Below are 15,300 nucleotides of genomic sequence, written 5' to 3' on the forward strand. Positions count from 1 at the left end.
TCACCCAATGCTCGAGGTTCACCTCCCGATTCTCCAACAGCTGCCAGCAGATTCACCGCAGACCGCTAGTGGAGAACCAGCTGCCTGCTGCTGGCTGGAAGTTCACTGTTACAGTACCTGCAGGTTTGATTACATGTGGCTGCCGCCATTTTGAGACAACAGCAAGGCCCTGTAGGACCCCTGGCGGGACTGACCGAGTCCCGTCTCCAGGATTCCTCAGCCCAACCGATCACTCCCTGCCTCTGGGGCCCTCATATCAACTGACTACTGCTCCCTGCCGCCAGGACCCCCAGACCAACTGACTGTGCCTATCACCGGGAACCCAGACCAACTGATTGCACCCGGCCTCCTGGATCCCACAATGACACCAAACACACCCGACCTCCAGGACCACTGGACCAACTGCCTCCTGTCTCCAGGACCTCCAGCTGACCCCTGAGCTGCAGCTCCCCATTTGCCAACACATTTGGAAGCCAGAACAGCCATCTTGCATAATCCTGGAAGCCGTAGCTCCGATCTTCAGGTGGGGCAAATCCCATCCTGAGATGCCTGCTGGAGGCTTGAAGCTCATTGTCAGGTACCTCTCATACATCAGGCTACTGAACACTAGGAGGTTTCATTAGTATATGACTATTATACAGTAGATTTTCTTTTTTCTCCTTTTTAAAAAAATTTTGTTTTTATTTTCTTTATGTTTCTTGCTTTCTTTTCCTTCTGCTTACCTGTTCCCTCAGAGTCGCTTTCTCCCTTATTTACATGATGTTATTGTCCCCATAGGGGCTATTTGGTCTAGGATTGCATAGTGTCTGATTTGGGCACTGCTAATATTGATCTCCCCTTAAAGAAAGGGTTTTGGAAACCTATAGGGCCACTATAAGCCTATAGGGGGAAATCTGCAATACCCCAGATCTGCAGTGCTAGAGGGGAAGATACATGAACAACATGAAAAAACAAGGGAAGAAAATGATCCAAACAAATCTAGATTCTATAGTAATAGAATCCAAAGACAATATGTTAGAAGAAATGTCAGAAAAGGACTTCAGATTATACATGATTAAGATGATTCGCGAAGCTAAGGATGAGATAAGAGAGCAAATGCAGGCAATAAATGATAATACCAATAAGCTTAAAGAGCAACTGCAGGAAGCAAAAGATCATTTCAACAAAGAGATAGAGATTCTCAAAAAAAAACCAAATGGAAATCCTTGAAATGAAGGAGACAATAAACCAAATAAAAAAACTCAATAGAAAGCATCACCAACAGACTACACCACTTGGAAGACAGAACCTCAGACAATGAAGACAAAATATTTAATCTTGAAAATAAAGTCACCCAAACAGATAAGATGGTAAGAAATCATGAATAGAATCTCCAAGAACTATGGGACATCATGAAAAGACCAAATTTAAGAATTATTGGGATTAAGGAAGGCACAGAGATACAAACCAAAGGAATGAACAACCTATTCAATGAAATAATATCAGAAAATTTCCCAAACCTGAAGAATGAAATGGAAAATCAAATACAAGAGGCTTACAGAACACCAAATGCACAGAATCACAACAGATCCACACCAAGGCACATTATAATGAAAATGCCTAACATTCAAAATAAACATAGGATTTTGAAGGCCGTGAGAGAAAAGCATCAGATTACATATAGGGGGAGACCAATACGGATAGCAGCCGACTTCTCAACCCAGACTCTAAAAGGTAGAAGGGCCTGGACCAACATATTTCAAGCTCTGAAAGAACATGGTTGCCAACCAAGAATCCTATACCCAGCAAAACTAACCTTCAGATTTGAAGATGAAATAAAATCCTTCCATGATAAACAAAAGTTAAAAGAATTTACAAATAGAAAGCCTGCACTACAGAATGTTCTCAACAAAATACTCCATGAGGAGGAAATGAAAAATAACAATGTAGGTCAGCAAAGGGAGGAACTACCTTAGAGAAAAACCACTCAAAGGAGAAACCAAGCCAACTTAAAATCCAAAAATAAGCCAAATGACTGGGAATACAAATCATTTCTCAATAATAACCCTGAATGTTAATGGCCTAAAGTCATCAATCAAAAGACATAGACTGGCACAATGGATTAAAAAGAAAGACCCAACAATATGCTGCCTGCAAGAAACTCATCTCATAGAAAAAGACATCCACAGACTAAAGGTGAAAGGATGGGGAAAAAACCTACCACACACATGGACCCAGTAAAAAACCGGGGGTTTCCATCCATATATCAGATAAAGTGGACTTCAAGCCAAAGTTAGTCAGAAGGGATAAAGAAGGACATTTCATACTGCTTAAGGGAACCATAAATCAGGAAGACATAATGATAGTAAATATTTATGCCCCAAACAATCGTGCATCCCTGTACATCAAACAAATCCTTCTCAATTTCAAGAATCACATAGACCACAATACAATAATTCTGGGCGACTTTAACGTACCACTGTCACCACTAGATAGATCTTCCAAACAAAATCCAACCAAAGAAACCATAGAACTCAATAATACAATCAATATCCTAGACTAAATAGACATATATAGAATATTCCATCCATCAACGAGCGGATACACTTTCTTCTCAGCAGCACATGGAACCCTCTTGAAAATATACCATATGTTATGCCACAAAGCAGCCCTTAGGAAATGCAAAAAAATAGAGATACTGCCTTGTGTTCTATCAGACCATAATGGACCGAGAGTAGAAATCAATGACAAAGTAAAGAAAGGAAATTACTCCAAGACTTGGAGACTAAATAATATGTTATTGAATGAAACATGGATAACAAAAAACATCAGGGAGGAGATTAAAAAATTCTTAGAGGTCAATGAGAATGATGATACAACATATCAAAATCTCTGGGACACTATGAAAGCAGTACTAAGAGGTAAATTCATTGCATGGAGCGCATTCCAGAAAAGAATGAAAGTCAACAATTAAATGACCTAACATTACAGCTCAATGCCGTAGAAAAATAAGAACAGAATAACAGCCAAAGTAGTAGAAGACAGGAAATAATTAAAATCAGAGCTGAAATCAAGGAAATTGAAACAGAAGAAATTATTCAAAAAATTGTCAAAACAAAAAGTTGGTTCTTTGAGAAAGTAAACAAAATAGACAAACCCTTATCCACACTAACAAAGGGAAGGAGAGAGAAGACTCAAATTACTAAAATACATGAGGCAAAAGGTGCGGGGGCGCCTAGCACATAAAACTCATGCCAGGGAAGTGTGCCTGGCGCATAAAGACCCATGCCAGAGGTTGGTAATCTTCCTCTGGAGGATGATAGCAAGGACTCGTCATAAGTTGGGTGCTGCCAAGGCCTTCCCTGGAAGACGATAGCAAGGACTCGTCGTAAATTGAGTAAAGCTGGAGCCCCTTCCTCAGAGTGTTAATCTCTCTTCCTTTTTTGTTTTTCACCAGAACTCACAATATTACGCGGATTAATCATGTTTAATAAAGTTCTTCGGTTGAAGGATGATGGGAACACAAACAGTTCATATGAGTCAACTCAATTCCAGTAAAATAAAGTTCATTTGTTTACACAAAGCACTAATATTCCTATAGGGAATGGTGGACATTCTGAAGCAATATGTCTTGTGATGTTTTTGTTAACTTTTACAAGACTCCCAGACATCTAGTTGCATATAAGTGATTCTCTTAGCTTCAGTGATCAACATATTTATTACATCTGGTTTCTTCTGCAAAGTAATGAGCCTCCCACAGAAATACATTATATTTAGTTCAAAAGAAAAGTTTTAGTTCTTTTAGATGAAGATTTTTTACTCTGAAGATAATAACTTGGTTCTTAATAGTATAATATGATTTAACATAGCATAGACATGTAATTATAGTCATGAAAAATTAATAACAAATTACTAGAAGTTATAATTAATCTTAGCAGTAAGAAATCAAATAGAAGTTAAACTTCAAGGAAAAACAAGTGGTATACATCAACTTGCTTTTGTAAGTTTCGAGTCAAGGATACTTCATTGTGGGGAAATGTCAAGTAAGATAAGATATTACCAGATGGCGCCTGTTGGCTAAATGCCCAAATCCTTCTTCTGTTATCTATGCCCTTGAAACTTCCTCCTCTTTTTTTTCTTAGTAGGTTTGTAAAGGGTATAAAAATTGCTGGTGAATTCAATAAACTTGTCAGCAACCTAACACTGACCTGAGTCTGTGTGGTTGCTGTCCATCGCCGACGCTGCGCCGCCTAATCACTCGGGGCTTTTACATTTCAGGCCATCAAGGACCCCTGGACTCTGCTGCTTGGGCTGGTCCCCGGCAAAAAGGAAATATCACAACAGACACCACTGAGATACAGAACATAATGAGAAGCTACTTTGAAAATCTGTATTCCAACAAAGTAGAAAGAATCAAAGATATTGACAAATTTCTAGAGACATATGCTCCACCCAAACTGAACCAGAAGGACATACACGATTTAAACAGATCAATATCAAGCAATGAAATAGAAGAAGTCATTAAAAATCTACCATCCAAGAAAAGCCCAGGACCAGACAGATTCTCAGCCGAGTTCTACAAGACCTTCAAAGAAGAACTCATACCAATACTTCTCAAAGTATTCCAGGAAATAGAAAAGGAGGGTACCCTACCAAACTCATTCTATGAAACTAATGTCACTCTCATACCCAAACCAGGAAAAGACACATCAAGGAAAGAAAATTTTAGAGCAATATCTTTGATGAATATACATGCTAAGATCCTTAACAAAATATTGGCAAACTGTATCCAAAAACATATTAAGAAAATTGTGCACTACAATCAAGTGGGGTTCATTCCTGGAATGCAAGGATGGTTCACCATCCGTAAATCAATAAACGGAATCCATCATGTTAATAGACTTAAGGATAAGAATCATATGGTTATTTCAATTGACGCAGAAAAAGCATTTGACAATATACAACACCCCTTCATGCTGAAAACACTAGAAAAAATAGAGATAGTAGGAACATACCTGAACATTGTAAAGGTTGTTTATGCTAAGCCCATGGCCAACATCATTCTTAATGGAGAAAAAGTGAAACCATTCCCTTTAAAAACGGGAACAAGACAGGGATGTCCTCTTTCACCACTTCTATTCAACATTGTCCTCGAAACTCTAGCCAGAGCAATTAAGCAGACTAAAGAAATTAAAGGGACACGAATAGGAAAAGAGGAACTTAAGTTGTCCCTATTTGCGGATGACATGATTCTATATTTAGAGGATCTAAAAACCTCCTCCAGAAAACTTCTAGACCTCATCAATGAATTCAGCAAAATAGCAGGCTATAAAATCAACACGCACAAATCTACAGCATTTTTATACACAAGCGATGAAACAGCTGAAAGGGAAATGAGGAAAACAACTCCATTTGCAATAGCCTCCAAAAAAATAAAATACTTGGGTATCAATCTAACCAAAGAGGTAAAAGATCTCTACAATGAAAACAACAAAACACTGAAGAAAGAAATGAAGGAAGACCTTAGAAGATGGAAAGATCTCCCATGTTCTTGGATAGGCAGAATTAATATTGTCAAAATGGCCATAATACCCAAAGTGCTATACAGATTCAATGCAATTCCAATTAAAATCCCAATGACGTACCTCACAGAAATAGAGCAAGCAATCATGAAATTCATCTGGAAGAATAAGAAACCCAGAATAGCTAAAGCAATCCTTAGCAGGAAGAATGAAACAGGGAGTATCACAATACCAGAACTTCAACTATACTACAAAGCAATAGTAACAAAAACGGCATGGTATTGGCACCAAAATAGACAGGTAGATCAATGGTATAGAATAGAAGACACGGACACAAACCCAAACAAATACAATTTTCTCATACTAGACAAAGGTGCCAAAAATATGCAATGGAGAAGATAGCCTCTTCAACAAATGGTGCTGGAAAAACTGGAAATCCATATGCAACAGAATGAAACTAAACCCCTATCTCTCACCCTGCACAAAACTCAACTCACAATGGATCAAGGACCTTGAAATCAGACCAGAGACCCTGCATCTTACAGAAGAAAAAGTAGGTCCAAATCTTCACCTTGTTGGCTTAGGATCAGACTTCCTTAACAGGACTCCCATAGCACAAGAAATAAAAGCAAGAATCAATACTGGGACAGATTCAAACTAAATAGCTTTCTCTCAGCAAAAGAAACTATCAGCAATGCAAAGAGAGAGCCTACAGAGTGGGAGAATATCTTTGCCACTCATACTTCAGATAGAGCACTAATTTCCAGAATATATAAAGAACTCAAAAAACTCTACTCCAAGAATACAAATAACCCCATCAACAAATGTGCTAAGGAAATGAACAGACACTTCACAGAAGAAGATGTACAAGCAATCAACAGATATATGAAAAAATGTTCACCATCTCTAGTAATAAGAGAAATGCAAATCAAAACTACCCTAAGATTCCATCTCACCCCAATTAGAATGGCGATTATCAAGAACACAAGCAATAGGTGTTGGAGAGGATGTGGGGAAAAAGGTACACTTATACATTGCTGGTGGGACTGCAAATTAGTGCAGCCACTCTGGAAAGCAGTGTGGAGATTCCTTAGAAAACTTGGAATGGACCTACCATTTGACCCAGCTATCCCACTCCTCAGCCTATACCCAAAGGACTTAAAATCAGCATACTACAGAGATACAGCCACATCAATGTTCATAGCGGCTCAATTCACAATAGCCAGACTGTGGAACCAACCTAGGTGCCCTTCAATTGATGAATGGATCAAGAATCTGTGGTATATATATGTATACAATGGAATATTACTCAGCTATAAAGAATAATAAAATTATGGCACTTGCAGGCAAATGGATGAAATTGGAGAATATCATGTTAAGTGAGATAAGCCAATCTCAAAAATCCAAAAGAGGAATGATCTCACCGATAAGCAGATGATGACACTTAATGGGGGGTGGGAATGGGACAAGAATGGAGGAAGGAGGGACTGTATAGAGGGAAAAGAGAGGTGGGAGGGGTGGGGGAAGGAAAAAAATAACAGAATGAATCAAACATCATTACCCTATGTAAATGTATGATTATGCAAATGGTATGCTGTTACTCCATGTACAAACAGAAACAACATGTATCCCATTTGTTTACAATAAAAATAAATTTTAAAAAATCGTATTGTTATTCTGTTTGTTGGGCATTTTATTAAGATGTGTCTTGGAGCCAACACAGTGGTGCATGCCTTATAATCCCAGCAGCTCAGGACACTGGGGAAGGAGGATTGTAAGTTTAAAGCCAGCCTCAGCTATTTAATGAGGACATTACCAAATTAGCAAGACCTTTCTCAAAAGAAAAATCAATCAATCAATGAAAAATCCTGGTGATGTGACTCAGGGTAGAGCCCCTCTGGGTTCAATCCCTGGTTAAAAAAAATATGTCTTCGAGAGGATTTTTTTTGATCTTACCTATTTTGGGGTTTTGTATCTCTGAATCCAGTATTTGGATTTTCATCTTGTTTTTGGGGGGTGGGTTGAAGGGAAATTTTGTTATATGATAAATGATTTCAAAAGTATGGGTACATATGGACAAAGTTTAATAATTTAGGATTTACTTTGGTAAAAGCATGACAAATAGTAAATATTAACTTTGCTTTTTGAACATCATAACATAAACATGAAGTATGAAACATCCAAAGTTAACACTGATACACCACACCTGACTTGGATTTAGATACTGAACATTTTATATTTTATAGAAAGTTTTCAAAAAGTTTTGACAATGCTCATATTATATATTATTGTTTCTATCCAAATCTTCATGAAATTTAAAAGGTCAGTATTAAGATTATTTATTTCTTTTCTTGAATATTCTAATATTCTAATTGAATTAACCTTCACATTTTCAGTGCATACAAGATACAGAGTATTGAAGATATGTTTTAACACAGGGTAATTCTGTTTACAATTAAAACAAAAATACCTTCTATTTCCAGACATGGAGGAAAAAAAAAACAAAAAAAACCTAAGCTAACCAGAGGTACTTTGGGTAAGTTATATCTTAGTACCAATAATATATCATATTTCAATCAATTTTTCAACCAACAGCATTAAAATTTGTATTATTAATTGTTAAAAATGGATTTACATGGTGAAAGAAGATATAAAAGACTTACAGAAACAAAAAAGATTCAGAAGTATTCCAAATTCCAAAAAAAAGAAAAAGGAAATCTGAAAATTAAAAAGTTTAAAATGTTGCTTGGAAATTTTTTATGCCTTATTTGTACTCTCAATTTCATTTTAAGTGCTTGACATAAATAATTTAATACTTAAAAAGACTATAGCTAAATTATTTAATAATACTTATAGAATGCTACCTCTCTTGTTAGACATGTTTCATACAATAGTTTTAATTAAGAAATCATTGATAGTTTTAATTACAATTTAATATTGACTGATAAATGGATTAACAATGTATTCAGTACTTTAAAACAATGTAAGGAATAATCTGATAAAGGCTCACTGTGCAATTCTGTCCCCTGGTAAAGCCAAGAGTTTTTCAGATATTTCACTCAGTTAGATTACATGTTTCCATGTGTGCTGTTGGTCAACAAAATAGATATAAAATGTGAAGCTTTTCCTGTATCTTATTTTTGAGAGCAGCTCCATGATTTGGTGTGTGTGTGGGGGGGAGGGGACAGTTATAATACAGAGAGCATACAGGAAAAGTATAAAATGGCATTTAACACCAGTTCTAGTACTTATCTCATTATGGAAATAATTAAGGACATTACTAATTATTGTGTTATTTGCTTTTCTTTAGAAAATAAATCGAAGTCATTAACTTGAAATTGAGGTATATACATAATACACACACAACCTTAAGAAAAATACATTTTTAATAAGTAATTTGACATTTGAAAATATTGGAAACAGTATCTGTGCTGATTTGCATTTTGACTTAGTGGAACAAGGAGGGAACAATATTCAATTAGGGAGGGGTATACTGATATAAAACTCTTAAAGTTCAAAACGTCTTCCTTGCTCTTTTGTACTTACCACAGACTATACATTGTCTTGAGAGGATTCATCGTGAAAAATGTCAGTCACAGCTTTATAAAGTACTTTGGAAGGAACTAACGAGAAAGCAAACTGGAGGGTGAGACTTCATCTTGTTTTCAAATAAGTGGTCTTAATTTTTCTTCTTATAGAAAAAATGGAATCAGTTTATTATAAATATATCTAAACCACTAACTTTTGCAGCTTTCAGGTAAAGTCTAGCATTTTGTCAAAGTCTTTGAGGTCAGCAGAGGTCATCTAATCCTAAATTGTGACATCTTCCATTCAAGGTCGTGGTATTATCCCTCACCACTTAAAGCACCGCATGCTTGGATATACCACTGATGATCTTTAATAGAAGTTAGTTTCAAAAACTGGGAAATTTCTGCTACAGTCATACATTCTTTAATATCTTGTTTATTAGCAAAAATCAATAATCCAGTTTTTCTTAGATCCACATGTATTAATATTTTGTAGAGTTCTTCTTTAGTTACAGAAATCCTGTCTGTACTGTCCACACTACTACAAACTCTGTGTTAGTGTAAGTATTCCAGGAAGAACACAGTCTCACATCAGGAAAAGTGTATTATTAATCACCATCTCTTCTATCTTACTTCATATTGTAGGGATGTATGTATAACTTCATTGACAGAAAGTTGTGAAAGGATGGTAGTTTTCCCTGCATTATCCAACAATGATAACTTTGTTTCCCTGGTGATTGAACAGTCTCCACATCCTGGTGAAGTGAATTTCCATTCTTGTGCAGCAGATCTCCTCCAGTCACGCAGGCCTCCTGGCCTCTCATGGTCAGGCTAAAGGGTAGAGATACATGTTGGAGCCTCCACCTCTCCTGCTGCTGCCATTCCTGCTCTGGCCACCACAGTCTGCTTCCAGGGAACCAGAGGAATGCCCCAATCCAGGCCACTCTGCTGTGAGAGAGGTCTCACTGCTGCCTCTGCTGCCTGCTTCTGGACATTGCATCCATGTTGTCTGTGATGACCTTCAAGGCCCCAGTCCTCCTCCAGCTTCTCGGGCATCTGCTGTCTGGATTTTCATCTTGTTCCTAAGGTTTGAAAATTTTTCTGATTATTTCACTGAAAAGATTGTGCATTCCTTTAGTTTGTATTTTGGAAATGCCAATGATTTTTTGATTTGGCCTTTAATGTTATCCTAGATTTCTTGAATATTCTGGTCTTGGTAACTTAACATCTTCTCTTTATTGCTTTCAAGATTATATACTTTGTTTTTAAAACCTGATATTTTGTCTTCAAAGAGGTCTAATCCATTGTTAATGGTTTCCATAGGATTTTTAAAGTGATTTATTGAGTCTTTCATTTCCAGGATTTCCATTTGGTTCTTTTTAAGAATCTCTAGCTCTTTATTGAAATGATCTGTCACTTCCTGTATTTTCTCTCTAGTTCATTCCTTACTTCTTCTTTTAGCTCACTAAACACTTGAATTATGAACTTTCTAAATTCTTTCTCCATCATTCCCTCCACTGTGGTGTCAGTGGGATCAGTTGTTGAAGTGTTGTGGGCTGTTTGGGATGGTTCGTTCCTTTCCTTTTTTACTTAGATGTCTATCCATCTGCTGGGATGATTATTGCTTCTACTTCTGTACAAGGGACTATTCATGAGCTGTTTTCTCTTACAAGAATCAGGTTGGGCGAATGTCCAGATATTCCTTCTTACTACACTCAGTGTGCATCCTCTGCTATTCTCAGCAACGGCACCACTTTGAGAGAAGACACTAAATCCTATTTATGCAGTTGCTTCAGAATAAACCATATATTCATCAACCTTAGGAAAAACTAGTTGAAAATGTTCTCCATAGTTTCTCTAGCCCAGGAATAAAATTGTAGCAAGGATCTGGATTTATTGAGAAATTAATTATTAAAGATTGCAAAATTCATACTGCATTACATAGTGAAGAGGAGGGAGGAGAGATAAATTGGGGGTGGGGGGAGAAAATATAGAAAAAAATACCAACCAAGGTAAAAAAAAAAGGAAAAATATGGATGTGGTGGGATTTGAGGCAAGTGCTGTTAACATAAGAGGGAAATGGCGTTTAAGAGGAGCAAATATATGCATAATCTAAGAAAACAGAGAATGGTTCCAGTTAATGCTTTAAAATATTAGAAGAAATACAATCGAATTGGGTGAGGGTAAAACATAAAAACTAGGAGAGCAACTATCAAATAAAACATGGAAGATAATATAAATAAAATCAGAATTGGTAGAAATTCATGCCAGGGTGGTGAAAATTCTTATTGAGTCCTCTTGTTTTGGATTTCATCAAGATTTGGCACCTTTAGAAGATGCCCATCACTCTTCAGCTTTGGATCCTCCTTAGAGATACTGGGGAACAGGAGCTATTTCCCTGGTTGCAATGGATTTCTCACCAGGTGATTCTTGTTCATCAGTCCAGAGACCTGAAACTGTGCTAGGTGGATGCTGTGTGTGTCTGCTGGCTGTTTCTTTTTGGTGCAGGGGCACAGGATGCAGGGATTAGGGCTATTGTGCTGATTGCTGTGGGATACTGTGGACTCACTTCCGTCCACTGAACCTGGTGACTATGTGTAAGCATAGGACGTGTGATTGCATGTTCTCTGTGGGTCACCTGTGGTGCAGAAGTCTCCCCCATGTCTGATGTAGATTGCCAGAATACCATCCCTATGACTTGGATACAGGATCACTTGGCCCACCTGTGTCTGAACTTCCACCACCCCCAGGTTGTGAATCACTTTACTCACTCCCCTCTTATTGGTGTCCCCTGGAATGGTGTTATCAAAGCCCCTGGTGGCAGCCCACAATCACAGGGCCTGTGGATGCAAGATCTCCACATACCATTTGTGACACAGAATCCTCCTCTCCGGCTGATGTAGGTTACTGGGGTATAGTCTCTGTGACTGGGATAATGAGTCTGTTATCCAACCTGAGTCTGAGTTCTTAACTGTCGTGGCCATGAATTGCAGGAATCTGTTTTGCTCTGCTACCATGATCTCCTCAGGGTGGTGCTATCCAACACCTGTGCAACTGTGGGGTGTGGGGGTGTAGGCTGTCAGTGGGATATGTCTGGCACAAAGATCTCCATCCTGGCTGGCTTAGTTCACAAGGGTTTTACCTGTTACTGTGATGGGAATAGGATATGAGCAGGGCCTGGACTCCTACACAGGCTATGTTTTGCACTGGGTCAGGGTTAGCTCTCCCAGGAGTGATTAGCTCTCAGATCTGCTCACTTAATGCCCCTTGTCCACAGTGAGGGAGAGGGAGTTTCTGTCACTTTTGGCTAGCAGAGATCCTTCTGCAAGTTCATCCTAAACAGATTACTGAGACCTTTTCAGAGGTATTACTTCTGGTTTTATTTGTTGCTATCTGGAGGGGCAGGCAGAAACTGTGCTAAAATAATTTCTTCTAGGGAGACTTGCTAGCTGTGGACTCTACAACAAAATGAATGCCATGCTCAGCATGACTTTCAGTTCACAATTAAAAAAAATTTAGATTTTGATAGACCTTTATTTTATTCATTTATTTATATGCAGTGCTGAGAATCAAACCCAGTGCCTCACACATGCTAGGCCATCACTCTACCACTGAGCCACAATCCCAGCTCCTCAGTTCACAGTTTTGGTTAATTGCTTGAGCTCCTTCACTGTCCTTGTTCTCTTGTGTTTTGCCATTTGTTCTAGTTGTTGCTAAGGAAGTAGCTATATGTGCTTTTCTTCTCCCTCTTTCTCTCTGTTACCCCACCCCCTTAACCCCATACTTATTAGAGTTCAGGATGAAAGAATTCTCTCCTTATTTATTGCTCTGGTAATCAAACTGTCTGATGTCGAGTTCTGGTCAAGTGTTCTTTCACTGTTTCCTTTCTGGACTGTGGAGGGTGCAGAGGTTGCTGCCTAGATCCACTCTGTCATCTTCTCTCCCACCATAGCTGACCTTTATTGACTGCGAACTGAGGTCTGTGCTGAATAGTCCCATGTGGAACATCATGGCTATAGGTGAGGGCTTCTGTAAGCCACTGTTACCAGTTTTACGGGAAGTATTGCAGGTAAAAAAACAACCCTATCCAGAGTAAATTCTACTGCAGTAAGAATAAAGGACTGCCCTACCATGGTGAAAAATGATACTTTGGAAAGTTTTTTTTTTTTTTTTGGTATCTTCCACTGGCACATAGAGAGCAGTAGCTGCAGTCAGGCTGTTACCTTTGTAAATGGAAATCCCCACTGATAACCCCATGAAAATTCTCCATCCCTGCAACCTTGAACACATTGTTCCCGAGCAATGATGTGTATTTTAGGGAGGAGGCTACTAACAGAATGAGCCAGCCGGCACCTGATCATTTAGATCCTTTCCTTTTCCCTTTGTTCAGCATTACACGAGACACAGGCATCTTTACAACTTGTGCAAATACAAAGGGTATTTGACAAGAAAAAAAAATTTTTGTCTATTATAAAGAAGAAATAATGAAAACAGACACCTAAAATTGGTGTTATATTGCAAAGAGCATATATATAAATGACATTTCTTATTGTTAACTTTCATCTTTGAGTAACTGAAAAATTGGATTTGATTCTTATACTGAAAAATACAGGGTTTTTTTTTTAATATTTAGAAATGCTAGCACTATTTTACTTAAATTATGGACTTTTGTCCATATCATAAATAGGTTTTCACCAATTCCTTATGTAAATGATACTATTTTTCATATGTTTAATTATATAGTATGTATTATTTAAAAAATTATACATCTCTTTATTTTAATCTACTGTTATTAATGTGGCTGTCAGACTTTAGAATGCATAAGAAGCTCTCATTATATTATTCTTGGACAGTGCTGGACTGGACCCCTCAAATGACAGTCCCTTCAGAGTACTCTCAGGCAGGAAGATCTGTCACCACCTAAAGGATACAAGTAGGAATTCAGAGAGAGCCACTGATAACCGAATAGAGACGTGAGCTATGGTCCACGTAGCTTACTGAACCTCAACTCTGCTCCTGACACACCCTACATACACATCATCCACCTTAGCGTGATCATGATGGAACTGCCTGACCTCATGATTGGTGCATTTCCAAGTTCTGGATGTATGGTCACCTGATATCACATTTTCCTGCATTTGTGAAACCTGAGAAGGCACCAAGAGCTATTTTTCAAAAGGTGCATAGTTCCTACTTTAGGTCCACATCCAGTCCAAAAACCCATGATCTACACTGGGATTCTCCTATGGGGCCTGGATCTAAACGTCACCAGCTCCTGTTTCTCTGTCTACTGGATACAATTGCTTATATAGTTGAACAACTGGAATCACTGTGAGATATGCCACAGAGCCTCCCTACTCTGGAAACTACATTCATTTTGTATTTTCACTGTTTGTAATATGTGAATAGGAGCAATATACTCAATATTGAAATATGTTATTTCCTGATATCGTGGTCACTTTAAAAGCTTTGTGTTTCTTTCTTCTAGGTGGATGGTATGAGATGAAATAACTGTTCATTTTTTTGTGGGAGATGGCTCAGAATGATTGGAACAACTAAACCCAGAATGTTTCAGCTTATGTGGTTAAAAAAAAAAAGGATGCTTTCCTTCATAATCTTTGGAATGTTTGTGTCTCTCCAAATTTCTCAATATACCTGTCACTTCAGGCACAATTACCAGGACAGCATAGAGACCAAGGAAGTTCCCTTGATTTTCCAGATGATCCAAGCCCCCATGGACTGTGTTACATCATGGAAAAGAGAGTCAACATATCTAAGGGAATAAAATGTCTGGTCCATTCCACATGAATTCACACTCTTTCAGATCCTACTCTTTGAGAGGATCAGCTTTCATATCAATGGTTTATACTATGTACCATCATATTTCACAGCTGGTGCAGAAATGGATAATGAAGTTACATTCTATATGAGCATTTGATAATCTTCTAATATTCAGGATCCATCCAAATGTTACAGAGGACAGAGGCATGAATCAAATGAACATAAAAACCAACCTTGAGCAGAAGCCCTTAAGGTGTTTAAAGGTAGCATTAGTCTACTATTTTTATTTATTATTCTGATGGAGAAAAGAGGGGTGAAGCCTCAGGATTGATCATCCTCATAAGATTCCCACTAGGAGTGATTTATTACTTTCCAATTTTACCCTCTGTTTTGGAATATTTCCACTCTACCCTGCAGAATGATAGAACCAATGACAAATTTAAAGGAGATGTCATTTCCTGATATCATAGTCAACTAATAAGCTTTGTGCT

At 37.9% G+C, this 15,300-nt stretch overlaps 1 pseudogene across 1 annotated transcript; it reads right to left on the reverse strand.

Moving 5' to 3' along the window:
- Positions 1-9,346: 9,346 nt before the first annotated feature.
- On the reverse strand, positions 9,347-9,803 carry LOC306667265 (ADP-ribosylation factor-like protein 5A; annotated as a pseudogene). Its single transcript has one exon. The product of its transcript is annotated as an ADP-ribosylation factor-like protein 5A (transcript).
- Between the last annotated feature and the right edge of the window lie 5,497 nt (positions 9,804-15,300).

The sequence above is a fragment of the Sciurus vulgaris genome (assembly GCF_902686455.1).
Source record: "Sciurus vulgaris genome assembly, chromosome: 8".
Taxonomy (NCBI): Eukaryota; Metazoa; Chordata; class Mammalia; order Rodentia; family Sciuridae; genus Sciurus; species Sciurus vulgaris.